Source organism: Colobus angolensis, unplaced genomic scaffold (assembly GCF_000951035.1).
Source record: "Colobus angolensis palliatus isolate OR3802 unplaced genomic scaffold, Cang.pa_1.0 Scaffold8, whole genome shotgun sequence".
In the NCBI taxonomy this organism is placed as follows: Eukaryota; Metazoa; Chordata; class Mammalia; order Primates; family Cercopithecidae; genus Colobus; species Colobus angolensis.
In genome coordinates, this window is record NW_012121820.1 from 17,335,927 (window position 1) to 17,342,748 (window position 6,822).

General features: G+C 48.3%; 1 long non-coding RNA gene across 1 annotated transcript in view; it reads left to right on the forward strand.

Annotated features, from left to right (window-relative positions):
* The first annotated feature begins 7 nt into the window (after positions 1 to 7).
* Positions 8 to 6,822, forward strand: part of LOC105502534 — a 78,360-nt gene continuing 71,545 nt past the window's right edge. Inside the window, exons 1-2 of the long non-coding RNA XR_001000359.1 lie at positions 8 to 517; positions 1,848 to 1,950. This is a non-coding gene — a long non-coding RNA (uncharacterized LOC105502534). The remainder of the gene's footprint in view (positions 518 to 1,847; positions 1,951 to 6,822) is intronic.

A 6,822-nucleotide genomic window follows, 5' to 3' on the forward strand; every position in this document is an offset into this window, starting at 1 on the left:
GGCCGCCGGCACCTTCTTCCTGCGCCCACCCCGCCCTCAGGAATGCTGCATGGCCTCCCCAGAGCGGCGGTGGGAGCCTCGGCCGGGGAGAGCCCGCTCGGGGGCAGGAAGTGGCCCGGGCCTCCTCGTGGAGGGTGTTTCCGGAGCGCCTAGTGTGCTCCTCGCCGGAGTGGGGTCGTTACCGAGGGGGAACTTATGTAAATCGTGACTTTTGTCATTTCGCGCCCCCCACAAGATGTCCTGCCGGCGGTGCGATTGCTCCCGTTGCTTCGAGGGGAAACTGAGGCTAGTTAGTCCGGGCACTTACCCTCAGCTGGTAAAGGACTGGGCTCTGATGGGGACGCCTGTTATGACCTCAAGGGCCTGTAGAGTCTGGGAGGCCGCCTCCGACCTAAGCCCAAAAAGCACATGGTCGGGCTCACAGGGGGCGGCCAGAGGTGAAAACTGCCAGTGCTTTGCAGCGACGCTGTGCGGGGCACTTCGTGTGTGTCATCCCGTCTCATCCTCGGGTGATGGGGTATGTGTTGTCCTTTGTAAGTCTCTGGCTTGTTCATGAGCCGCAGAAAGGTTCTTGATTTGCTTGTGTCACACAGTCAACCGGTGTCATTCAGCCCAGGTCGGTCGATAGTGAAGCCTGATCCCTTACCCGTTGTGTTCGGCCTTAAACCATCAGTCCAGGAGCTCCCAGAGTTCCTGTCTGGTTTCTTTTTCCTCTTCTGCCGGTTACACCCTACTCCAGAAGGTTTTCCTTGGCCTCCCCGACCCGGGTCAGTACACTCTTCCCCCGCTATCTGCTGTGGGTGCCACATACTGTGAAATACCAATCTCCTAGGGCACCCCCACCCCCCCAGCCCTGTACCCGGGCACGGCTGGGCCCAGATATCTAGGGCCCCTGAGCTTGTAAATCGCCTTGAAAACAGCTTTTGGTCTTAATGGCCCTTTAGCAAGGGAGAACTCTAGAACAACACTCTTTAATTTTTTGCAAACGAGCCTTAAGCCAATCAGAACGCCAATTAAAAGATTGTTAAGGTTTCACCTGGACACCCCATAGAAGCCAGACTTCCTGCAAATATTAAAAATCTCCTCACAGCAGCGGGTGAAATGTCAGTGGCACTGTCCGTTGCTCTCCATTTCACAGACAGGGAAACTGAGGCCCAGAGTGTGGGTCAGAAACAATTTTCTTGGCCGAATAAATGGTGCTTCCCCCACAGCCCTCTGAAAGAAAAAGCCATGTCTGGGTTGCCTTAGGTAAGAAATGTAAAACCAATGGGCCTTGGCCTCTAGGAAATGTATGGGACAGGGACCTTCAGAAGAGGGGAGCCCCAGGGGGAAACGGGTGCCATCAGGTGAGCCTGGAGAGGGGGCTCCGGTAGTGGCTGCTGCACTAGGCGTTTTTCTCCTGTATGCCTAAGAGCCACACTGCCCTTTCTGGGGAAGCCACTGGGGGCCTGGGCTAGAGGCAGAGACCGCACCATAAATTGTGCCTGCAGCAGCCCCTTAGACCAGTGCTTCCCAAGTCTTGGTGCTAGATGAGGTTGGGGAAATGGAAGGGAGTGACTGCCTCCTCCTCCACCTGAGAGCTACATAACAAAGACCTTCCTCCTGGAGGACGGGGTAGGGGTGAAGGGAGGCTGGTAGCCGGTCAGATTTTGCACGTAAGCAAGCTTCACAGGTAAAGCCTTAGTGCAATTAGAGTTTGAGAATTACTGTGTAAAGTTTCTCAACTAGTAAGTATCAGAATTTAAAATGTGTGGATTCTCTAAGCCAGTAATTCCACTTCTAGGAATCTGTGTTTAGGAGTAGCTGTACAGCAAAGATAAATGCTTATAGAAGATTATTCTTTGCAGAACTGTTCATTCGGGAAAATTGCAAACAGCTAAGTACCCCTCACCAGGAGCTGGCCCATTATAGCAACTCTGAGACCTCTCTACTGCAGGCTCTTAAAATGGGGTAAGTGGGTGCACGCTAATGTAGGGGCATGGCCAAGGTGTGTTTATTGACAGCTTACAGTGTCCCAACATGGAGGGACTTTGGACATACTTGGTGAGAATTTTAGTGGGAAAACTTTTTCGAAGTGATAAGTTATTTTATTGTCATTTTCTCCCCCCCCACTTTCTTTTTTCTTTTTTTTTTTGAGACAGAGTCTCGCTCTGTCTCCAGGCTGGAGTGCAGTGGGGCGATCTCAGCTCACTGCAACCTCTGCCTCGCGATTCTCCTGCCTCAGCCTAAAGGCGCCCACCACCATGCCCAGCTAATTTTTGTGTTTTTAGTAGAGACAGAGTTTTGCCATGTTGGCCAGGCTGATATTGAACTGACCTGAAGTGATCCACTGCCTCAACCTCCCGAAGTGTTGGGATTACAGGTGTGAGCCCAGCCTTCTCCCCCTCTTTCTAAATTAAAAAATATTGTGATAAGAAGCTCCCACCACCTTTTTTCCCCGTGTTTGAAGAAACTGGGTCACTAAGGGAAGAAGAGACTTGCCTAATACAAGTTTGGGGTCCTGACCCCTGGGAGGGAGCTGGAGATAGACTAGGAGAGGAAGGAGAGGTGGAAAGGCATCCAAGCCAAGACCAACCTGGCTGCCCAGGTCATCTAAGTCAGTTCCCTGCCTCCGTGCCAGAAAAACCCAAACCAGAGACTCTTGGATATGAGGCTCCAGGTTCATCCTGCCAGTTTCTAGTGAACTTGGTGATCTCATTGGTTCAAATGAATAAATCCACTTTAAAAAAAAAAAAAAAGGGGGCCCCTTCCTTTTTTTTTTTTTTTTTTTTGAGACGGAGTTTCGCTCTTGTTGCCCAGGCTGGAGTGCAGTGGCAAGATCTCAGCTCACTACAACCTCCACTTCCCAGGTTTAAGCGATTCTCCTGCCTCAGCCTCCTGAGTAGCTGGGATTACAGGCATGCAACCACCACACCCGGCTGATTTTGTATTTTCAGTAGAGACGGAATTTCGCCATGTTGGCCAGGCTGGTTTTCAACTCCTGACCTCAGGTGATCCGCCTGCCTCGGCCTCCCAAAGTACTGAGATTACAGGTGTGAGCCACTGCACCTGGCCACCGCTCCGTTTTTGATGGAAGTGGGGAAAGGCACCAGCATTTACTGAGAATCCACATGAGCCAAGTCGTGTCTCAGGATAAAGGAGAAGATGGGGTTCTGTGGGGTAGAGGGAAGAGCCCAGCAAAGGCCAGGGAAAGTGGAAGTGTTCAGGAAACAACTGGATTGGGTAAGATGGAAGGGCTGTGAAGGCCAGCATAAAGAATTTGGATTTGGCAGTGTGGGCAGTAGAGAGCCCCAGCTGGTTCCTGCGGAGAGCTGGGGAGAGACCGAGGGAAGGTAGTTGGTGACTCAGCTCTGGGTAATTGAGGCCGGGCGGATGGAGACCCGCCTCTGAGATCTAGGGAGATTTGTGGCTGTTATGTGAGGTTCTGCATTTTCATCTAATGTTGGTGAGTGGAATTCCACATCTTCCTCCTGAAAAGTCTTGTAGTGTCTTGTTGGTCAACCACAATTTGCCTAGCTCTCTCGTAGTTGTTGGGTATTTACTCACGTAACTAATTCCTGAGTGCCCGCCTGTGTCTGGCTGTGTGCCTACAGCTGGAAAACCTACAGCCAACCTTAGTCCTAAAGGCTTTGGGCGACAGTGCCTTGTGGTGGGAAGGCTGTGGCCCTGGGACTTGGTTGCTAGCCAGGTGATTTAGGATAATCATCCACACCTTCTGAGCCTCCCTTTTCTCATGTTGTGGAAATACAAGGCTTTGGTGAGAGTCAAAGAAAACAGGCACACCCTTTGTTTTATTGTGCCTTGGTTTTGTGCGCTTTGCAGGTACTGCGTTTTTTACAAAGTGAAGAATTTTGGCAACCCTGCGTCGAGCAAAGTCTGCCGGCATTATTTTTCCAAAAGGATGCTCAGTCTGTGCCACATTTTGGTAATTCTTGCAATATTTCAAAGTTTTGTTGTCATTATTTCTAGTATGGTGATCTTGCTATCAGTAATCTTTGATGTTACTATTGTAATTGTTTTGGGGGGTCATGAGTGATGCCTGTGTAAGATGGCAAACTTAATCCATCAATATTGTATGCGTTCTGACTGCTCCACCAACCAGCTGTTTGCAATTAGTAATCCTACAGTGGCCTCTAAGTGTTCAAGTGTAAGAATGTGTTGCAAATCTCTCACTTCACATCGACAGCTAAAAATAATTAAGCTCGGTGAGAAAGGCATGTTGAAAGCCAAGATAGGCCTTTTTTTGTTTTTTTTTAGTTTTTAGTAGACGTGAGGTCTCGCTCTGTTGTCCAGGCTGGTCTCCAACTCCTGGGCTCAAGTGATCCTCCTGCCTTGGCCTCCCAAAGTGTTGGGATTAAAGGTGTGAGCCAACATGCCCTGCCTCTGGAGTTGCACTTTTAATTTCACTCACGAACTATTGGCCAGGTGCAGTGGCTCACACCTCTAATCCCAGCTACTGGGGAGGCTTAGGCGGGAGAATTGCTTGAACCTGGGAGGCAGAGGTTGCAGTGAACTGAGATCATGCCACTACACTCCAGCCTGGGAGACAGCAAGACTCTGTCTCAAAACAAAAACTATCTGGCTAGGTCTGATGGCTCATGCCTGTAATCCCAACATTTCAGGAGGCCGAGGCAGGAAGGTCTCTTGAACCCAGGAGTTTGAGGCCAGCCTGAGCAACATGGCAAGACCCCATCTCAACAAAAAATAATCAGCTGGGCATGGTGGCAAATACCTGTAGTCCCAGCTACTTGGGAGGCTGAGGTGGAGGAAGGCTTGAGCCCAGGAGGTTGAGGCTGCAGTGAGGTATAATTGTGCCACTGTGCTCCAGCCTGCGTGAAAGAGTGAGACCCAGTCTCAAAAATTGGCCAGGCGTGGTGACTCATGCCTATAATCTTAGCACTTTGGGAGGCCAAGGTGGGCAGATCACCTGAGGTAGGGAGTTCGAGACCAACATGGAGAAACCTCATCTCTACTAAAAATACAAAATTAGTTGGGCGTGGTGGCGCGTGCCTGTAATCCCAGCTACTCAGGAGTCTGAGGCAGGAGAACCGCTTGAACCTTGGAGGCGGAGGTTGCAGTGAGCGGAGATCGTGCCATTGCACTCTAGCCTGGGCAATAAGAGTGAAACTGCATCTCAGGGGAAAAAAAAAAAAAAAAAGATCCTAAATTACTCTGCCTGTGCTCTAGAAATGGAGCAAGAAAGCCTGGATAACAGCACATCTGTTTACAGCATAGTGTACTGAATATAGGTCCCACTCTTGAGACCTACAGTTCAGAAAAGATTCCTTATGAAATATTACTGCTCATGGATACCTGGGCTTCATTGGAAGACTGGGAGTCTGCGCTCGGACCCGGAAACAGCTGGGTACGGCATCCCTAATCAGAGCAGTAGAAATCAGCAGGTCTGAGTTGGCCATTGTGTGGCCAGAGAGCTTAATGAGCTTATTTTCTTCATTCTTTTTACTAGGGTCAGGGCTATAGGATGGAAGGGGATCAGATTTCATTTGCATGGTTTCATCCTTTTTATATGTGGGAATTTTCTTACCTCTCGGAATATCGTTTAAATTACAAGAGCAAATACACCATGTTCAGGATGGGAAGTTAAACCTTTGAGAGGCACTCAAAAAGCAAAGACCCCCTCCCCTGAGCCCTCCCTTCAGCATTAGCAGTGATGACAATTAGTTGTATATTCTTTCTTTTCCACCATCAGATAAGTGCGTGTAGATGTCCACACAGGTCCTGAGAGATACTGTCTTCCCTGTTGCTCTCTCTTTTTTATTTTGCCTCAATTTTCAATAGGTCTGTATTTAATACTTTCTACATAAACATCTCTGCAGTTGTGAGAATTTCCTAAACTAGATTCTCTGAAGTGGAATTACTGGGACCGACAGTATGGGTAGATATTGTGAAAGCAGATCACCAAAGTGCTCACGTGCCGGCGATTGTGGTGTTGGTGAGCTTGTCTTACCCAGTCCGCAGCCACAGCAAGTGTTAGCAATTTTGTGTTAATCTTTCCTCGTTTGATGGGTGAGGACTAGGCTAGGTTTTTTTTTTTCTTTTTTGTTTTTTGATACGGAGTCTAGCCCTTTCGCTCAGGCTGGAGTGCAGTGGCGCTATCTCGGCTCACTGCAAGCTCCGCCTCCTGGGTTCACGCCATTCTCCTGTAGCCTAGGTTTTTAATCTGCATTTTTTATTAGTGAGATTGAACACCTTACAATTTCAGAATGACTGGACACTGGTCACTGTGAATCATTTCCATATCTTTTGCGGTCATAGTGATTTCTTTCTGATTTACAAGCTCTATTATACTAGTAAGGGTTCTTTTTGTTTGTTTGTTTGTTTCTTTTTTCATTTCTGAGACAGGGCAAGAGCTCTGTCACCCAGGATGGAATGCAGTCACTGCAGCCTTGACCTCCTGGGCTCAAGTGAGCCTCCTGCCTCAGCCTCCCAAAGTGCTGGGATTACAGGCCTGAGCCACAGTGCTGAGCTATGGTAAGGATTCTCAACCCTGGTTTGTCATATTTGCTCCAAGTAGTTTTCCTTTTCTCTAAGATTATTGTTTGCCTTAAATTTTTCTAAAGTGTTTTAATTTTGGGGTTTAAAATTTCCACTTGGTCAAATGTCAGTCTTTGTGACGATACCCATTGCATTGAATCTCAGAGAGAATACCTGATGTTTTCTTTTTGATTTTGTTTCTCAATGGCTTGTTTAACATTTAACCCTTTGCTGCATCTGGAATGTATTTTGGGTTGCACTGTGCAGTAAGAATCCTTACAGTTTTTTTATTTTTTATTTTTGTCTGATTTTCTGAACTGCACACCA